This window comes from Piliocolobus tephrosceles, chromosome 18, assembly GCF_002776525.5.
Source record: "Piliocolobus tephrosceles isolate RC106 chromosome 18, ASM277652v3, whole genome shotgun sequence".
Classification (NCBI taxonomy): domain Eukaryota; kingdom Metazoa; phylum Chordata; class Mammalia; order Primates; family Cercopithecidae; genus Piliocolobus; species Piliocolobus tephrosceles.
In genome coordinates this window covers 3193543-3215256 of record NC_045451.1, presented here as the reverse complement: position 1 = coordinate 3215256, position 21714 = coordinate 3193543, and the positions used below count along the sequence as shown (strand labels likewise).

General features: G+C 43.6%; 1 pseudogene; it reads left to right on the top strand.

Annotated features, from left to right (window-relative positions):
- The first annotated feature begins 17756 nt into the window (after window positions 1-17756).
- Window positions 17757-18065, top strand: LOC111551007 (annotated as a pseudogene).
- The last annotated feature ends 3649 nt before the right edge of the window (window positions 18066-21714 follow it).

The following is a 21714-nucleotide window of genomic DNA, read 5'->3' as shown; positions in this document are numbered from 1 at the left end:
ATTTTCTCATTATTTCTTTAGGATAAATGTAACAAATTATCATAGCCATAAGCAAAATCTAAAAGGTGTCATTAAAACCCAGTAGCTTTTTTTTTTTATACTTTAAGTTCTAGGGTACATGTGCACAACATGCAGGTTTGTTACATATGTATACACGTGCCATGTTGGTGTGCTGCACCCATTAACTCGTCATTTACATTAGGTATGTCTCTTAATGCTATCCCTCCCCCCTCCCACCTCCCCACAATAGGCCCTGGTGTGTGATGTTCCCCTTCCTGTGTCCAAGTGATCTCATTGTTCAGTTCCCACCTATGAGTGAGAACATGTGGTGTTTTCTGTTCTTGCAATAGTTTGCTGAGAATGATGGTTTCCAGCTTCGTCCATGTCCCCACAAAGGACACGAACTCATCCTTTCTTATGGCTGCATAGTATTCCATGGTGTATATGTGCCACATTTTTCTTAATCCAGTCTGTTACTGATGGACATTTGGGTTGATTCCAAGTCTTTGCTATTGTGAATAGTGCCGCAATAAACATATGTGTGCATGTGTCTTTATAGCAGCATGATTTATAATCCTTTGGGTATATACCCAGTAGTGGGGTGGCTGGGTCAAATGGTATTTCTAGTTCTAGATCCTTGAAGAATCACCACACTGTCTTCCACAATGGTTGAACTAGTTTACAGTCCCACCAACAGTGTTCCTATTTCTCCACATCCACATCTCCAAAGTGTTCCTATTTCTCCATATCCTCTCCAGCACCTGTTATTTCCTGACTTTTTAATGATTGCCATTCTAACTGGTGTGAGATGGTATCTCATTGTGGTTTTGATTTGCATTTCTCTGATGGCGAGTGATGATGAGCATTTTTTTATGTGTCTGTTGGCTGTATAAATGTCTTCTTTTGAGAGAGAAGTGTCTGTTCATATCCTTTGCCCACTTTTTGATGGGGTTGTTTAAAACCCAGTAGTTTTAAAGGAAAATAAGGTAAAATCAAGGAACAAAAAATAATTCCTAGGGTACACTTCCAGAGCACAACATTCACTTTACAAGGACATGCTGATCCTCATGCTAAAAAGATTAAACTAACGTTTAAACTGAAAAGATTAAAACAAGCAGAAATACAAAGAGAGAGAGAGAGAGAGACTTTGGACCAGTATCACTTATGAAAATTAATGCAAAAATTTAATTTAACAATATTAGCCAAATGAAATGTATTAAAAAATACACCACAAGCAAGCAGGTTTTATTCTAGAAAAGCAAAAGTAATTTCCTGGCCGGGTGTGGTAACTCAAGCCTGTAATCCCAGCACTTTGGGAGGCCGAGGTGGGTGGATCACAAGGTCAAGAGATCGAGACCATCCTGGCTAACATGGTGAAACCCGGTCTCTACTAAAAGTACAAAAAATTAGCTGGGCGTGGTGGCAGGCACCTGTAGTCCCAGCTACTTGGGAGGCTGAGGCAGGAGAGTGGGGTGAACCTGAGAGGCAGAGCCTGCAGTGAGCCGAGATCACGCCACTGCACTCCAGCCTGGGTGACAGAGCGAGACTCTATCTCAAAAAAAAAAAAAAAAAAAAAAAAGCAATTTCCTACATGTGTAGATTACAGAAGACAAATGTTAGGATCATTTAGATAGACATTAAAATCACAATTAAAAATTCAACAGCCATTCCTGATGAAGAGCCTTATTAATGAAAATTAGAAGGAAATTTGTAGAAAGTGACCGAAGACTTGAGAGAGAAGCAGACAACACTGCCTACTGTATTATCTTTATCTATTTTGGAGATTCAATTATTACTATAAGAAAAAATAATATGAAAATACTGAAAGGTAAAAGTTAACGTTATCTTTATGAATAGATGATATGATTATAAACTTAGAAAAGTCCTATCTTACCAAAAAAATAGTATTAAGTGTTCAAAAAAGTTGCTAATGTTTAAAAATCACATTTTCTTTTTGCACGCATATGGACTTAAAAAATTTTATTTTCTATATACAGTTATTAACAATAGCAATAAGGACTATATCACATCCAACATTTAACACAATGAGAAATGTACATGCATTAAACAAAATGATTATGTTAAAAATTAAAAAGTAGAAGTGTTAGCTGGGCGTGGTGGCTCACACCTGTAATCCCAGCACTTTGGGAGGTTGAGGCTGGCAGATCACAAGGTCAGGAGTTCAAGACCAGTCTGACCAATATGGTGAAACCCCCATCTCTACTAAAAATACAAAAAAAATTAGCCAGGTGTTGTGGTGGGCGCCTTTAATCCCAGCTACTTGGGAGGCCAAAGCAGGAGAATTGCTTGAACCTTGGAGGCGGAGGTTGCCGTGAGCCAAGATCGTGACACTACACTCCAGCCTGGGCAACAGAATGAGAGTCCATCTCAAAAAGGAAAAAAAATAAAAAATAAAAAAAGTAAAAGTGTCCCATGGGAGCTAAGAGAATTTGGAAAAAAAGAGTGAAGGCCACCAGTGTTCTGCTTGGTTGGTTAGTTGTAAAAGTACATGTCTAATGGATAGGGAGACCAGTGATTTTTGGAACAAAATAAAAAGGCCAGAAATAAATCCATGCCCATATTGGAATCTTAGAAATGCAGGGTAAAGATGATATTTCAGATCAAAGGGGCCAACCTCAATTATACAACAAATGTTAGTGAGACATTGAATGATCTTTAGGAGGAAAAGCTGGCTCTTGCCTTGTAAATTATGGGTGGAGTAAAGGTACTTATGTCAGAAAATAAAAATACAAACTAGAGAAAATTCTTTAATTTGGGGAGTGGAGAAGGTTTTACTGTGGTTGTTTTAGCATAAGACCAAGACTTCTCACCCCACCTCAGCCCCTCCAAAAGAAAATAAATGATTTGGCCAAAGATATCATACATGGCAAATGGGGGAAATATGTTTAACATATCCAAGAGATAAACTGTTAACCTCTCTAATACAGAAAGGCGAAGAAGTCTACAAGGAAAAGTCAACCTAAGGAAGAACTATGCAAAACGTATGAACAATCAGTCCCTAGAAATAGACAGGCAAGTGGCCAACGTACGCATGAAAGGGGCCGAGCTTTAACAATAAAGAAATAAATACAAATTAGAAGAATGAGATGATCATTTTCCCCTGTCAGATGGGCAAAGACGGAAGGATTCATATTCCTTTTTTGGTGAAGATATGAATGAATAGGTACATCCTGTTATGTGGCACCACATTTTCTGGAGGAAAGTGAACATTATCTATCAAAATTTTAAACATACATATTTTGTGAAATGGTGATTCTATAAGAACTTATCTTTAAAAACACTCAACGCAGGCATTGAGTCTATTTTCAATATATTTGTATATAATGATTTTTTTACAGAATTTTAAAATAATGAACATTTGGTTCATCAAAAAGAGGTTAGAGAAATGTACTTTTGTCTATACTGGAATTTTATACTGTTGCTAATAAAAATGAGATGGAATTTTGCTGTACTGAAACGGACAAATGATCACAACATATTTTGAAGTGACAAGACAAGTATGAACCCTTTTATTGTTAAAGTAACAATACATTTCTAATTGTCATACATATTGTTATATTCTATTATACACACCCACACTATAAACAATTAGACATACATACATATATGGGTATTTACACACATGCACACACATGCAGACACACACACACACACACAATCCATCTATCTCTGAATCTTGGAGGACATAACAAAACAGTCATAACCATGAGTCTATTTGATTCTATAACCATGAGTCTATTTTATTTTATTCTTTTGTGTTGTTTCAATTATTTATAGGTAGTTATTCCTCTTGTAATGATAAAAATGTATAAGACAGTTCAAGTACTTAAAAATGAAGATAAAGGCTGGGCACAGTGGCTCACACCTGTAATCCTAGCACTTTGGGAGGCTGAGGCAGGCAGATAACTTGAATCCAGTTCCAGATCATCCTGGGCAATATGGCGAAAACCCATCTCCGCAGAAAATACAAAAACTAGCTGGCCGTAGTGACGCGTGTGTGTGGTCCCAGCTACTTGCGAGGCTGAGGCAGAAGGATCCTTTGAACCTGGGAAGTTGAGGCTGCAGTGAGCAGAGATCGTGCCACTGCACTCCAGCCTGGGTGGCAGAGCGAGACCCTGTCTAAAAAAAAAAAAAAGATGAAGATGAAAAGGTCAAAGGATCTAACATGTTTCTATAGCATTAGATGCATAGCACCAAACTACTTCCCAATGTGTGGAGCTGGTTTGCCCTGCCCAACTTCCATGTTAACTGTATCTTTTCATTCTCTTATGAAAACTGATCTCCGTGAATGGGGCGCTAAGAAAATTGCAATGCAGCTCCTTCGTAGACAAGGTGCATCTATCCATGTGTGAGTTTCTCAAAATTCTTTCTTCTCCTTTTCTGCTGTCTACTGAAATGTGTCCCTTGGATGCTGCTGGTTACTCTCTAACCCACAGCATACTCATGGGGATACAATCCAACAGCAACCAAAGTGAAATTCCAGCCTATCCATTTTGCTCTTTATTTAAACTACTCAAATCAGGGACAGAGAGAGTTGAGCTGCATGGCCAGGGGAGTCTGAAAGTGCAGCGGGTCTCAGCTGTCCACAGAGCACCCTGCAGAAGAGCTTCCCCATCCCGGACAAACCCAGCCTGCTTGGCCCCCACCCCCACGCATCCGACTCGTGACCTTTCTCGTGACTCCTCCTTTCTCGTGACCACATAATTTATTTGTTCTTCACGTCCGTTGCTTTTGGTCTGTGGCCTCCTGATAGAATGTAGGCCCCACAGGAGCAGGGATGTTTGTTTTGATCAATGATATCATCCAAGGGACCAGAGCCGTGCGTGGCACCTTGTGGGTGCTTGCTAGGTAACCTTCGGATGAACGAACAGCTGCTCTTCTCCCCATGGTAAAATGACTGATGACCAACAGTCCCTTCCCAATGGCCATTCATAACTCAACGAGTTAATGTAAAACTTTTAACGGATGGCAGATCTTGAGGATAAGATACCAAGTTGAAAAGATTAGTATCTTTCTTTGCTCACAGTTTAGATTCCTGGGATCTCGAGATTGGGAGGCCACAGAACCCAAACACAGATCAAAGGCTTGACTATGCCCTACAACACTCTGTTAAGTACTTGGCTGGCCTGGACTTAATCAAGTCCAGGGACAGAAAACTCTACAGGCCATAAAAAATATGTTTCAATTTAAAAGTCTTTTTCTTTTTTGCTTTTGAAAATTTGAACTTACATTAGTCCCAAACTTACCTGGCTGTGATCCTATTTATGAAGTAACTCTGCTTCCCCAGCCCCCAGCCCAGAGCCTTATAAGTCAAATTCCCTTCCTCTGGGGTGGGAGGAATTTGCCATCATGGTGCCTCTGAAACTCTTCCCTCTCCAGCCTGGGTCCATTCAGTCCTTCATGGTGTGCTGTGTGTTTGTGTTTCTAGATCTTCCAGAATCTCTGCTGTCCCCTTTTGGCAAGTCCAGTTAGCCTGTGAAAATGTCATCCCCAGGGGTGAGAGGACTCTGGGCGGGTCTCTCCAGTGCTGAGGGAGACACCAGCCTCCAGCTTTCAGTAAATGCAGCCACAGACTACATTTGTGTTTTAGCGTTTTGTTTGACTGTTTGTTAGTAATTTCACAATACTCCTTACTGATTTAAAAGTGAAAAATAAACTTTTATCACAATACAGATTCTTCTTGACTGATGGGGTTATATCCCAGTAAACACATTATAAATTGAAAATACTGTAAGTCAAAAATCCATTTACTACTCCTAACCCACTGAACGTCGTAACTGAGCCCAGCCTACCTTACACATGCTCAGGACATTCACACTAGCCTACGAATGGGCAAAAGGTTCTAACACGAAGGCTGTCTTATAATAAAGTGTTGAATATCTCATGAAATTTATTGGCTGTACTCAGTGAAAAACGGAGTGGTTGTGTGGGTCCTCAAAGCAGAGACTCTGCTGAATGGGTTTCACTTTCACACCATCATAAATGGAAAAATTCTAAGTCAAACCATTGTCAATTGGGGATATCTGTACAGGAATGAGGCCTGGCTGACAGGCCTCTTGTGCTAACCATTCAGAGTTAGAGAAAATTAAAGACAGCATCCAGACGTGGAGAATATCTTTGACCTAGATATTCAAAGAAGGAAACTAACTTATGGACCGGGAAATTGTTGAGGATTTCAAAGGTGGTGGGTGAGAAGAGAGCCTAGGTGAGGAGGCACAGCAGGAGTGCCCGGGCGGCAATCCCAGGCTCTGGCCCATGCTGCCGCTCAGGAGGAGGGCACCTGGGTCCCATTTGCTCATCTCCAAAGTTGGGTTAACTGGATATGGTAATATCATTGAAGGACTTAGTTTATAAGTTTTCCAATTTATTGAACAATGCCTGCTCAATAAATGGTGGTGATCATGATTTCATTTGATTTAAACAATGGTTTGAGATAGGCAGGAGTGATACTAAAAATATTTAACAATCCACTGGGTATCAACCAACTAGCATGGATGAGGGACATGGTGGCAGCAGCCAGCTACACCCAGTAAATATTAATTGGCCTTGGAAATAGGTATTACTTCTGTTTTAAAAACAGAGAAACAGACGCAGAGAGTTAATTGCCCCAAATAAATTACTATGCATTTGAAACATGAGGACAGCTTGAGAGATTCAGAGAGGCGAAACGTCTTTTACTGCCTTGCGCATTGGGCGTTTGGATTGGAATACCGCATAGAACATCTTCTGCTTCCAATGCACCTATCTTCTAATCTTTTAAAAGCTTCAGCGTGAAGTCTGTTTCATAACAGGCTCTGAGAAGCAGCATCCCATTTTCAAAATGGATATGTGCCTTGTGATCTCCAGCAACGTTACATAATGAAATAATATCTGACCCTCTACATTGTCACCATTGACATGATATTTCAGCAGGGTTGGACCCGGCTGCCATTTAGACCAAGCAAGAGAGGAAATGAAAACTATGCAGATACAGGGGTTTAATAAATGCATTCCTGTCCCCGTGCTTGTCTCATGGAGAATGACCCAGAGTTAATGCACCTATTGTGCATCCACGAATGTTTCAGGATAAATATTTAAACTACAGCTTGAATCACACATGCTGGTGTTAAATTAAAGTCATTAGCTTCAGGGACTCTATTTCGGAAATGCACCGAGTCCATAAGCCGCACTGTAATTCCAGTGATTTATACTGAACATACACCTATGCCTGTTTTTATTTAAATGCACAAAATATGCTAAGCCCCGAGGCGTTTGTATTGAGATACATTTCCCATGTATGACATGCATGCCCTGCTACATAAGAATTAACTGCCTTCTTCCCAGCTACGTTATGGTGTTACTGATGGGAACAGGCTGTGATATTCCTGTGTAATTTCCATTCATATTGTATTAAAATGTCCAAGATGCATTTTATGTCAAAGAAAGCATCATTTAATAAAATTATTCACTATTACCCCTTATGGAGATGTCAGACATTGCTAATATAATCCTGAAATGATTGCACAGAAGTATCTTCAGGCTGAGAAGCACAGTCCCTGTGCTGTAGTAGAAGTGGTTTGTTCACTCCATCCTCAGGTAACCAGTCCGAGTCTTGTTTGTTTTTACTCCATGTTTATATGGTGTCATCCCCACTGAGAGCCTTCTTTTTCCCTTATTTTCTCCTCTTAGTGATTCCATAGGCATAGAAATTGAAAAACATAATAAACAAGATGCCTTATTTCCTTGATTTTGTAACACTATTTGTGAGCAATTTTTAACTTCGGGATGCATAGAGAGCTTGTAAAAGCATGCATTCCTGGGACTCCGCCTTAATGATTCCAAGTTAGAAGATCTAAGGAGGAGCCTAGGAGTCTGCATTTTTGACCAGCGTCCCAATGCCTTTTTTAAACCTATGTACTGTGTCGGTCATGCTTTAAGAAGTATTGCTAAGTACATTAACACTACTTTCATAACTAGATTCAGTGTAAATTTCCTTTCCATTTTAAAGATGCCACTAAGTCAACTAAGTCATATGAGTTTCACTCTCTTCTAATTTGTCACTGTTCAGCCTTCCCTTTTGCCCTCCATCATCTACCTATTCTTCCATTCGTCCATCCATCCCTCCATTGATCCATCTCTCTATTCTTCTATCCATCCATCCATTCACCTATTCTACTATACATTCATCCATCAATCTATTCTTCTATTAATCCATCCATCAATCTAGTCTATCTATCCATCCATTCCTCCTTCTATTGATCCATCCACCCCCATCCATCCATCCATTCTTCTATTTATCATCCATCAATCTATTACTCTATCAATCCATCTATTGTTCTATCCATCCACCCTTTCACCTATTCTATTATACACTCATCCATCCATCAATTTTTCTATTAATCCATCAATCTAGTCTATCCATCCATCCATCCCGCCTTCTATCCATCCACCCATCCATCCACCCATTCTTCTATGAATCCATCCATCAATCTAGTCCGTCCATCCATCCATCCATCCATCCATCCATCCATCCATCCATCCTGCCTTCTATCCATTCATTCATCCATCCATCCATTTTTCTATTTATCATTCATCAATTTATTAGTCTATCAATCCATCTATTCTATCCGTCCATCCATCCATTCATCTATTCTCCTATCCATCCATTCATTCATTATCCTTGTAATCATCTATTCATCCTGTCATCCATTCCTATTTTAACCATTTTTGAAGTATTATTATGTATCTCAGGATTCGGAGATTCTTGTCTTGAAGGGACTAAAAACCTTACGAAGAGTTTATAATTAGCTTGTTTTCTCCTTTTATCTATTACTGAAAATCTAAACAATGCTCTGCTTTAAACAAACAACAACATAAAAATAAACCAAAAACAAAATTGTTGTCTGCTTTACTTGAACTGCTTCCTATTACTTACATCCATGATGTCACTAACCATTAAAACTGAAAAGGTGTATCGAACTGTAATGAATCTAAGATCTTTATCCAAGTTACATGGCCTGAATGTGTGTGTCCTCTCAAAAATCACATGTTGAAACCTGATCTCCACACAATAGTATTACGAGTGGGGCCTTTGGGAGGTGATTCACTTATGAGGGCTCTGCCCCGGCTGATGAGATTGCAGCCCCTGAAAGAGGCCTGAGGGAGCTCGTTCGTCCCTTCTGCCATGTGAGGACACATGGAAGGCTCCATCTATGAGGAACGGGCCCTCACCAGACACCCAGTGTGCTGGTCCTTCGATCGTGGACTCCCCAGCCTCCCCAGAACTGTGAGGAATACATATCCATTGTTCATAAATTACCCAGTCTAAAGTATTTTGTTATAGCAGACAAGCAAACTAAGACACTAAGACCCTCCCCCCCGACACACACACACACACACACACACACACACACACACACACACCCACACACCTGTATAGCTATGGACATACTGACCCTAGTAAAAATCACCAACTGTTTGCCTTTGGTCCATTGAGAATCGAACTTAGCATTTTGAAGAATTTGAAGGACCTGACCTATCTTTTATAGACTAGGAGAGTCAAGCATCCTGTGAAACACCCAGCAGGCCAGTACCTGCTGTATTATTGTATTGATGCCAGGACATCTCACACTCAGTCCACTTGCTCATTTTCTCATCTTGGGATAAATTTAGTTTGGTGAGGAATTTGTGCAAAGTAGATTACACAGAGTACCAATCTTAATGTTAAAGTCAGGTATATGCCTCTTTTTTTGCACGTGGACAATATAAGAATGTATCCTTTAATAAGGAAAAATAAGGTCTTAAACACTGCTTTTGGCAAAAATATTAAACCTGGATCCATTAATATTTTGAAAAGCTGTACTACATGAGAATTCATTTATTTCCAGTAGAATTTTACTTATATGCATAGCACTATTTTCTTCAAAGTACTTTCTCATATATTAAACTGCTATAAGTGTATCCGAGGAGTTAAGGTATATTCAGTTGTATATGTAATTTTAAGGAGGTCTAAAATCTGCATTCCCTCTGTCCTGCAAATCAGGAATTTATATGAGGTTAACCTCAAAAGTATATTTTAATTGCAATTTTGGGGGCGATTTTTACTTTCTTAAAACTTTGCCCTTAGTGAGTTTTCCTCAACCACCACCGTGTGAGGAAGCACGCTGCTGAAGGCCTTCCCATCGCCCTGTGGTGGAGCCATCTTTTTCCCATTGTTACCCAGGTATCTACCACTGACTCTTGAAAGGAAGAAAAGGTGGCCTATTTTGACAACTACAAATCATAAGATTAACTATGTCCTCTAAAACGCTCAACATTCACAATACCAAGACAAATGGCCACGGCTGGCCCTGGTGTTGAAGGGCCACATGCCAAGGCAGTGCTGATTCTCTTTAACCATCGGCTGCCAATTTCATCAGGGGCTGTGGCCACACAAAGTGAGTGTGTGGAGTACCACCTGGGTGGATTGTGTCCTCCAAACAAATTAGGTGTTTATCTTTAAAATCCTCACACAGGCTGGGCACAGTGGCTCAGGCCAGTAATCCCCACACTTTGGGAGGCCAAGGTGGGAAGTTTGCTTGAGCCCAGGAGTTCAAGACCAGCCTGGGCAACATAGTAAGGCCTCCCCACTGCGAAAAAAAAAAAAAAAAAAAAAAAAAAAATTAAAAAAATTTTTTTAATTAAACATTTTTTTTTTAATTTTTAAAAAAATTTTAGGCTGGGTGCGGTGGCTCACACCTGTAATCCCAGCACTTTGGGAGGCCTGGGTGGGCAGATCACCTGAGGTCAGGAGTTTGAGACCAGCCTGACCAACATAGAGAAACCCCGTCTCTACTAAAAATACAAAATTAGCTGGACGTGGTCGTGGGCACCTGTAATCCTAGCTACTCAGGAAGCTGAGGCAGGAGAATTTCTTGAACTCAGGAGGCAGAGGTTGCAGTGAGCCGAGATCGCGCCATCGCACTCCAACCTAGGCAACAAGAGCAAAACTCGGTCTCAAAAAAAAAAAAGAAAGAAAAACAATTTTCAAAAGGACTACAGGCATAGTGGCACACACCTGTAGTCCCAGCTACTCGGAAGGCTGAGGTGTGAGGATCGCTTGAGGCCAGGAGTTAGAGGTTACAGTGAGCTATGATTGCAGCACTGTATTCCAGCCTGGGTGACAGAGTGAGACCCTGATAAATAAATAAATAAATAAATATCCTCACACATGCACCAAACAGAAGGAATGATTGGCCACATTTTGATCTTTTCCGTCAAATCCACATATGCAAATAACAATTGCACCCAGAAGGTGCATCATTGACATAAACAAGTAGAAAGGGCTTCTGTACACAGCCCAGGATGTGAAGGCAAGTGTCAGTATCAGTACCACCTCTGCTCCGTTCAGACAGCGATGGGCCATCCTGACTTTCTTCACCAGTAATCAAGACTTTGCCAGTGTCTATCCTAGAATATTGTGGTTTCTATGTAGAATATTTAAATATTTAAACTGTGTAAGTTTAAACTTCTAACTGGATTTCGCAAACTCTTTTTTTTTTTTTTGGAAGAGAGATGGTGGAAAGAGTGAAAACGGATCTGTGATATTCTACCCAGATCTTGGAGAAACACAAGTTTAGGGTATACGAATCCGGATCAGATTTCTCTAGACCCTCTGCTGGTGTCAGAGACTCTCAAGTCTCTGCTCCCCACATCCTTGCCTTCCACGTCTGCCCTTTTAAAATCCTTTCAAGGAACATTGACCTGGCTCAGACAAAATTGGCCTTTACAAGGGCGACCATGGGTAATGCAGACGGCATTGTTCAGAGAGGGCCGCCTGAGCTGCCCAGGTGATGGGGGCAACTGGGGTTGTCACCCAGGGACTAGGACCAAATGCTTGAAACCTGCCGTGTCCCTGCCCTGGGACCACTTGAGGACAGGCCTGCCAGGCGGCAGAGAGGCTGCATTCCACCAGGTGGTGCTGCCTTCTGTTGCCAACCATGGCCCCCAAAGCACAACTTGTTTCTGTTTTTTTTTTTTTTTTTTTTCCTGAAGCAAAGCAATTCATTTTATTCTTGAATTGTTCTACACACACACACACAAAAGTCATCTCTTTTTTGTCCTCAAAAAGTGTAAGTTTATTATTATTTTAAAAATGTGTTATTTCTGTAGGTAATTGGGAAACAGGTGGTGTTTATTTACATGAGTAAGTTATTTAATGTGATCTGTGAGATTTTGGTGCACCCATCACCTGAGCACACTATACACTGCACCCTGTTTGTAGTAGTTTATCCCTCACCCGCTTCCCATCCTTTTCCCCTGACTTCCCAAAGTCCACTGTGTCATTCTTATGCCTTTGTATCCACATAGTTTAGCTCCAACTTATAAGTGAGAACATGCAATGTTTAGTTTTCCATTCCTGAGTTACTTCACTTAGAGCAATAGTCTCCAGTCTCATCCAGGTCTCTGGTGAATGCCATTAATTCGTTCTCTTCTATGGCTGCGTAGTATTTCATCATATGTATATCCCTCACAGTTTCTTTATCCACTCATTGATTGATGGGCATTTGGATTGGTTCCACATAAATGCTTATCTTACCATGCTAAATGCTAACATAAGGCTGGGTGCAGTGGCTCACACCTGTAATTCTGGCACTTTGGGAGGCCGAGGTGGGAGGATCATCTGAGATCAGGAGTTTGAGACCAGCCTGGCCAACGTGGTGAAACCCCGTCTCTACTAAAAATACAAAAATTAGCTGAGCGTGGTGCTGGACGCTTGTAATCCCAGCTACTCAGGAGCTGAGGCAGGAGAATCATGTGAACCCAGTAGGCGGAGGCTGCAGTGAGCCAAGATAGCTTTATTGCACTCCAGCCTGGGCAACAAGAGCAAAATTCCATCTCAAAAATAAATAAACAAAAAGTAAATAAATGCTAACATAAGCATTTTGCAAAATACATGATAACTAACACTACAATTTTTGTTTCCTTTCCTGTTTCTATTTTTGGTTAAACTAACAAGATTTTGGTTTGCTTAGATTTCTGGGGGGCTATGTTGAACATTTGTTTTTCAATTGTGGTAAAATATATGTATAATAAAATGCGCTTTTTAACATTTCTAAGCGTGCAATTAATTACATGCACGATGTTGAGCAACCATCACCGCTATCCATTTCCAAAACTTTTTCATCACTTCAAAGGGCAAATTTAAGTCCAGTAAATAGACTTAGGTTTAACTAAGCAGATAAAAGAAGAAGCAGCGAGCTGTAATGGGTGATCAAGGTGTTACGTTTACAAGGAACATGAAACTTGGGGTTTTTAAACTAAGTGATTAAGCCCACAGTTCAAAGCAAAACCCAGAATTAAAGCTCAAGTTCACATTGAAGGGAACATTAGCTAATTCACTTGGACCCACCGGTTCTGAATTTGCCCCATTTCTTCTGAATACTTCTCTCTTCTCTCGGTCATATCATTTGAAGGGCCTTCAGTTTTCCCCTTGTATTTAATTCCCGCGGGTCTTACTTGCCCAGTGCTTTCTGTTTTGTTTTGTTGTGAGGTTATTTTTTTTCACAGAGAATATGCTACATTGAACACAGAACAACAAGACTCACTACGATGCTGCAGCCACAACAGCGTGTGATTTCAAGTCTTAAAAACCAGATCACTTTTTTTCTCTGGACTGGAAGCATATTTATTTTGGCCGGTAAATGAGGACTTGTTCCCTGCCTGGGGTGGGGGTGTGGGGGAGAAGCTCTGTTCCGCTGGCTGTGGCAGCAGGCGGGCAGGCGGGCAGGCAGGTTCCAGTTTCAAGTTTGGCCCAGTTCCTCCAAGCTAGCCCTGCATTTGCAAGTCCCCTGACACCCAGCTGTCACCTATGGAAAACAGAGAACCTGGGGGGATTTGCTGAAGGCAGCTCCTGAGACTTCCCACTCCCCACACGCCCGCACAGCAGCAGCGGAGCCCGGGGCTGACTGAGTGGGTTTCTCTGTGAAGGACTCTGCCCTTGGATAGATCTGTATCTATGGTAACAGTAAGATGTTTGTGTGAATAACTGCAAAAAAAAAAAAAAAAAAAAAAAAAAGTCTTTCAAATCTCTTCTTCTAAACTGTCAAGGCATGTCATTTCCAGCTTCAAATATTATTTTTAATAAATAAATACGTATGTTTCCCTTGTAAACACTCAGGCAACTCTCTTTAGGACTTATATGTTCCCAGGGTGCATAATGGGAGGTGTTTCGGTTACACACGAGGGAAACATGCTGTGAGTCAGAGGAAAGAGTAAATGAAGTAAGAAAAGTGTTGTGTGTGTGCCTGCGTGTGTGCCTGCGTTGGGGGGCGATGTGCCTGCGTGGGGGGCTCCCTGGAGCGATGGGCATTAGCATTCTCATGACTGCAGCCTGGGAGTCTGGTTATTACAAAGGACCTGGCGCTCAACGCCAGCATGACTGAAGCCTTGAAGGCAAGCAGGCACCCTCCCGGGTGTGGTCTGCTGCCCAGAGGGCCAGGAATGGCATCCTTGCATTCCGATCATGCTGGGTCCCCAGACAAGGGCAGGGGTTCACATTGGAATTCCTCCATCTGGGAAGAGAGGACTTCTTCGATTGGTGTATTCGGACCGGAGTATACACTCACGGACATTCAGTCTGGGTGAAGTGGGGGCACTGGAAGGCAGAGGGGAACTGTGTGGTTGGTTCACTTTCTGGGGTGCCACTGAGTCCCCTCTACCCTGCAGATGCCTGCACACGGCTCTTTGAGTTGGACGTCACGGGAGGGAATCCTTTTTCCCGTGAGGCAGGTTCTCAAGACAAGCATATTCTTTCATACTCACACACAGGTCCAATGGAGAAAGGGGTGGGGCCTCAGGCTAAAATGTGCCGCTGAGTTACACAGAGAGGTAGAGAGTGCCACTGAGCCCTGCCCAAAAACTCATGACTGAGTGAACGTGGATGATGGTGATGTCTCCTTCCCCTGAAGCCCCACGGAACACACGTCCATTCCAGAGCACAGAGGAGGCGGGTGGCCAGGGTGCGATGGGGCGGGAGAAGGTGTTGCCTGCAGTGGACTGAGGAAAGGTGGAAGGAGATGGATCAGATGGCATTGAAGGGGAACTGTGAGAGAGAGCCGGGAAATGTGACAATGGTATTTACCTGGCCATTACCCTGGCACGGGGAGGCCTTTCTCTATCCTGCTGATACTCGTCTGCTCCCTGGACCCATATTCCCTCTTTCCAACTGCCTTAGTCTATTTTCAATTGCTTGTAACAAAATGCCTGGAACTGGATAATTTATAAGAAAGGGAATTTATTTCTTCCAGTTATGGAGGCCTCTGAGAAGTCCAAGCTGGAGGTGTGGCATCTGGTGAGAGCCTTCTTGCTACTGGGGACTCACTATGGAACCCCAAGGCAATGCCCGGCTCCACATGGAGAGGGGGCTGAGCATGTTAACATAGCAACGTGCTAGCTCAAGCCTCTTCCTCCTCTTCTAAAGCCACCTGTTCCCCTCCCATGATAACCCATTAGTCCATGAGTGGATTCATCCATTCATGAGGGTGGAGACCTCTTAAAGGCCCCACCTCTCAGTGCTGCCACATTGGGGATTAAGTTTCAACGTGAGTTTTAGAGGAGACATTTAAGCAGAAACGCTTCTCTCCCCGCCTTGCTCCTACCAAACTTGTAAAACATTGCAATCAACTCTGAGAAAAGGAATGGAGGCAGGGGACTCTAAGATGGGCACACACAAACAGACTGGGTATTGGAGCCCACGGCAGAAGCACTAGCATCCATCCAGCGCCCGCTGACTGCCGGGACTTGCGCTAGGTGCAGCTGTGAAACAGTTCTTCAGGTGGGCAGACTTGTCCCTGTCTGCCGGTGCAGAAGCTAAGACTGAAGGAGGTCGTTTAGTGACACGGCCTGGACAGAAATCCAAATCTGTCCACTAGGCTTTGAGCCTGGAGTTTCTTTTTTCTTTTCTTTTCTTTTTTTTTGGAGACAGAGTCTTGCTCTGTCTCCCAGGCTGGAGTACAGTGACCCGATCTTGGCTCACTGCAACTTCTGCCTCCCGGATTCACGAAATTCTCCTGCCTCAGCCTCTCAAGTGGCTGGTACTACAGGCACCCAGCACCATGATTGTCTAATTTTTTTTTTTTTTTTTTTTTTGTATTTTAGTAGAGACGGGGTTTCACCATGTTGCCCAGGCTGGTCTCGAACTCCTGAACTCAGGCAGTCCACCCTCCTTGGCCGCCCAAAGTGCTAGGATTACAGGCGTGAGCCACCGCACCCGGCTGAGCCTGGAGTTTCTAAATGAGACGTTTGTCACAGTGGAGGGAGGTAGAGCACAAGGGTTAGGACTCCAGCCCTGGGCCAGGCTGTCTCGTGCAAGCCCCGCCTCTCCCGTACTAGCGAAGTTGTGAGGACAGCGCCTGCACGCAGCACTCGCTCGCTAACTTGTAACTGTTGCTATTACAGAAAGCGTGGAGCCAAACAGATGGCAGAGGCCAAAGGAAGGGCGCGCCAAACCCGAGGTAGATCTGAGTTCGCATCTTGGCGATTGTTTAGCTGGGCCAGGGTAAGTGCCTCACTGTTCCTCATCTGTAAATGAACACTGGTGCTGAGGTTGGGGTGAGCGCCTCACCGAGCCTCAGTTTCTCATCTGTAAAACGGACTCCTGTCCTTGGCTCGTGGCAGGGGCCGCCGAGCACGTGGATGGGTCCTCAGGAGGCTGGGCCGTCAAGAGCCTGCGATGGCACCACCTGATGCTAGAGAACGAGAACGGCAGTGCGTGCCCAACCGAAAGGGAAGGACAGGGGACACTGGAACAGGGGGGATGACACGGAGGAAATCAGGGGGAGCCAAAAGTGGCCATGCCGAGAAGGAGGTCGGAGGGGGCTGGGAGAGAAAAGCCCAGGGCTGTACACTCGCATGCCTCTGCTGCCGGCCCTTCAGGTACATTCAAATACCGGGCATGAGGCCCGCAGACAAGGCTTTGAAAGGATATTGTTCTCCCATAAACAGAAGTGAAGGTGCTGGAAGAGGGCATGAGCAGGAAAATTATGGCTGGGCTGTGGACATCTATGGAGAAGACAGACGTGTGTGTCACTGTTGCGCAAAGGAGAGCCCTGCACACCTGCCCAGGGAGAAAGCACCCTGCCTTGGGCTGCTTCTGGCTGCAGAGCCAGCCTGGCAGATCTTGTAGTCCCTCCCTTCCAGACTCAGTAGCAATTATAATGCCTCCATTTTTTTTCTTTTTCTTTTCTTTTTTTTTTTTTTGAGGCGGAGTCTTGCTCTGTGGCCCAGGCTGGAGTGCAGTGGCCGGATCTCAGCTCACTGCAAGCTCCACCTCCCGGGTTCACGCCATTCTCCTGCCTCAGCCTCCCGAGTAGCTGGGACTACAGGCGCCCGCCACCTCGCCCGGCTAATTTTTTTTTGTATTTTTAGTAGAGATGGAGTTTCACCATGTTAGCCAGGATGGTCTCGATCTCCTGACTTTGTGATCCGCCCGTCTCAGCCTCCCAAAGTGCTGGGATTAAAGGCGTGAGCCACCGCGCCCGGCCCAGCGCCTCCATTTTTATAGGCGCCTGAACTCCCTGTTTTCTTTGCTTCCTTTTGCTTTAGAGAAAAATGTAAGGAATTTGAAGACAGCCATCGTCCCTTACCCACCTACACATTCATATACGTAGATGCAGAGACGGGCTGTGTACCTTTAGATTATAGGAAAAAGTACCTTCTGGGGTCTCTCCTTGCAGCGCTACACGAGAACAGAGTAGGAGTCTGAGGTGGAGGGAGTCATGGGAGGACAAGTGTTTAGAAAATTTCTTCCACTCTTTGACCAAGTATTGGTTGAAAGGAGTGCTGCTGAAACTGTAACCAAAGGAGGCATTATGCTTCCAGAAAAATCTCAAGGAAAAGTATTGCAAGCAACAGTAGTCACTGTTGGATCGGGTTCTAAAGGAAAGGGTGGAGAGATTCATCCAGTTAGCATGAAAGTTGGAGATAAAGTTCTTCTCCCAGAATACGGAGGCACCAAAGTAGTTCTGGATGACAAGGATTCTTTCCTATTTAGAGATGGTGACATTCTTGGAGAGTACGTAGACTGAAATAAGTCACTGTTGAAATGGCATCAACATGACGCTGCCCATTCCACTGAAGTTCTGAAATCTTTCATCATGTCAATAATTTCCATATTTCTCTTTTATAATAAACTAATGATAACTAATGACAAAAAAAGGAAAAAGTACTTTCTAAATTTGCAGCAAGAGGCAGGAGCAATCTTAAAAAGGAGGTTTGAGAAGCCAGCAGCCCACCCTTAGGTGGTCTAGGGATCCCTTCCTGCCACAGTAGAAGCCTGAATTTTCAGATTTTCTCCAAGTGTAAAGATAAAAAAGTAAATGAACCAAAACAGTTCAAAATTAAGTTGGTATTATTTAAACACTTCATTATATACTCTGGTTTCTCTTCTGATTGCATAAAAACCAAAGGGAAACTCTCTGCCTTCTAGAAATGAGTTTGTCCAAAGGAATTTCTAGCCTTGAATTTGTACAAAACAAACAAACAAACAAACAAACAAACCCTACAAACATACGAGTGATCAGTTGGCCCTGTTGGGGTCTTTCTGGTTGGAAGATGAATAAGGAAAGGCACATCTGACATTTAATTTCACTGACATTTTATTTTGTTCTCAGTCTTTTTTCCTCTGTTTCCTCAAGTACATTTTCTGCTATGATGCTGCAAACGGGCACCAGCGTGAGTCAGACCCATTTAAGACTGTTGAGCCTCACAGGTTTAGCGATTTAATTACGTGTTTTGTGGGATTTGCAAGCAGTGTGCAATCTCCCCGCATGCGTCAGGTCCACACATGGCAGTGTCCCTTGTCTCTCTCTGGGTTTGTTTGGTGGTACATCAGGGCAGTCTCTGGAAGCCTGGAATTAAGGATGCAAGCATGTTCACTCGCATGGTGTAGGATGGATGGGGAAGGAAATTGCAGGAGACCTTCCGCTCCCTCCTCCCCCTGGGGCTGGGCCGTGAAAACATGAGTGGGATACGGTGAGGGTTTGTGGTGTGTGTTTGTTTTGTGAACATGTTGATTAAGGGTGCTGGCCAATCATACAGAAAGAAACATCTGGCAGGCACTTGGAGATGTAGAATGGGTGTTCAGGGCAAAGGGCCATCCAGTTCACCAAGTCAACAGATGCTGATCTTCACAGCAGTCTCTGCAACAAGATGCTGTTCCAGATGCCAGAGATATTGCAGGAAGCAAACAAGTGCTTGGGGCTCAGTTTCTAGAGGGGGAGGGACCCCTGCAGAGGGACCAAGGCATCTGTCAGCCATGAGGTGCTAAGAGGTAGGAGGGAGCGTATGCAGAGGGGCAGGGAGTCAGGAAAGGTGGAAGGGAGATGGGAAGAGCACTGGAACAGGGGGAGGGCCCGAGGCTGCTGGGGTGAGAGGGCTTAGAGCAAGGACACCTGTGCTGCTGCCGTCCCAAGAGCGCTGGTGACCGGTGCACAGTGTCGTGAGGATACTAGGAACTGCTACATTGTAAACTTTAAAGCGGTGAATGTTATGGTATGTGAATTGTATCTCAACACACAAAAAAGTGATTCATCACAAAATGGTTGAAAGCAGTTTAAAAATATTGAGTGATGTAAATTTAAACATTAAAACCTCTTGGTTCCTTCACCAACTACACCTTCCTACTTTCCAAAGGGAAACCATGTTACCACTGTGCAGAAACCTTCTAGGACCCAAGTATATATGTGAGTATCTTTTTTTCTTTTTGGCAAAAACAGGATCAAACTTTTCGTGGTGTTTTGCAGCTCGCTTTGTTTATGGGGCAATAAACATTTCCATGTCAATTTAAGTGCCTTTGTTAAAGAAGTGCCTGGTATCCCCTTGTCTGGCAGTCCTATCACTCACTTCAGCAGTCCTTTGTCAGTGGACATTTAAATGTTTCCAAAATGTTGCCATTAGACTCTGGACTGAATAGGCTTGTGCTGGCATCTCTGTAAACTGATGCAAGCATCTGTGTTGCATGAATTCCTGGAAGTAAAACTGATGGTCCAAAGGACATGTGTGTTTTAGATCTTGATAAATATTGCCAAATGGCTTTCCAAAAACTGTTCCTAATGGACAGGGTCCCAGCGGTCAAGCAGAGGCCGTTGCCTCCTACCCTGCGGGCTGAAGTCTTCCTCCTGTGAAGAAGTCTCCAAGACCACTTGATTGGGGGTGATGGAGAAGGCAGGGCGGGGAGGTGAGCCTCAGCCCATCATGGCTTGAGCTAGGATGGCTGTATTTTCATTTGAATATAAACTGTGATTCTGATAACAAGGTTTTTGATCAAAGGATCCTGCTTAAAAAAAAAAAAAAAAAAGTAAGAAAAACAGGCCTGGCGCAGTGGCTCACCCCTGTAATCCCAGCACTTTGGGAGGCCGAGGAGGGTGGATCACCTGAGGTCAGGAGTTCAAGACCAACCTGGCCAACATGGTGAAACCCTATCTCTACTAAAAATACAAAAATTAGCCCGGCATGGTGGTGCATGCCTGTAATCCTAGCTACACAGGAGGCTGAGGCAGAAGAATCGTTTGAAACTGGGAGGTGGAACTTGCAGTGAGCTGAGATCGTGCCACTGCACTACAGCCTGGGCGACAGAGCGAGACTCCATCTAAAAAAGAAAAAAAAAAATTTTAAAGTTTAAATAAGAAAAAAGAGAAGAAGAAGAAGAAAAATAACATGTTTGGAAACCATTAACAGGTTCTTCTAAAGCCATGTTCCCTCTCCCTTCCAGAGTCCCATTTAACCCTGCTGTGGCCTCCAAATGGCACCCATTGAGCTTCACACCAGCGTTCACACCTGTGTAGCCCCATTTCACATCTAACAGAGAGGATCTGTGTTACCACAGGTAATGCAGAATGATGGTATTAAGGACATTGCAGCTTCCGCCTTGGGTCGTCTGATCTCCCATTCTGGAGTGAGATAGCACTGTGTCCTGAGGGCAGAGGGGCAGCCCTTTGAGACCCCAGGTGAGGCGGAGCTGGCCTGGAAGTCACCCTCAGGCCCTCAGCCTGACCCACACCATGCCTGTGGTCTCCTGGGAGACCCTGAGCCAGCACCACCCCACTGAGGTGCTCCTGAATCCCAGCCCGCAGAAACTGTGTGAGATAACTTTGTTGATTGTTGTCTAAGCTGTAAAGGTTGGGTGAGTGTTATGCAACAATGGATAACAGTAGACCTGGACTTGTGTGTTTTGGGGTCCTAGATGCTAAAAATCTGGTTTTATACTTGGATTTAAACCCACCCCTGCCTCTGCCCCGTCGGAGGTACTTGGCATTTCCTCCCGGGTTAGGACACCCAGCCCCAGGCATCTCCTCTCATGACCTCTACCAAAGTGGTGACAGTTCAGATGAAGGTCCTTGGTATGGACAGGAGTTGTGAGGGCGGACAGAGTGACTCGGTGATTGAATACTAAACCCAAATTTAAAATAAACGTGGGTCATTTGGTCCTATAATCTTTGAAAAAGCAATTATGTATAACAGCAGAAGGTTTCAGCTGGATGTCAGATTATACGGATCTAAGAGTCAGTAGGAGGCAAGAAGAGTGGGAACTATTCTTTCAATGTGATGGTGGGAAGCAAAAACGGGCTGTTTTTTTATTGTTTCTTAGTTGGGTTGTTTATTAAGGCACGGAGAGGTGAGCTTGTGTTGTGGGAATAAAAAAAGGGATTCATAGGAGGAGATTAAAAATGTAATCGA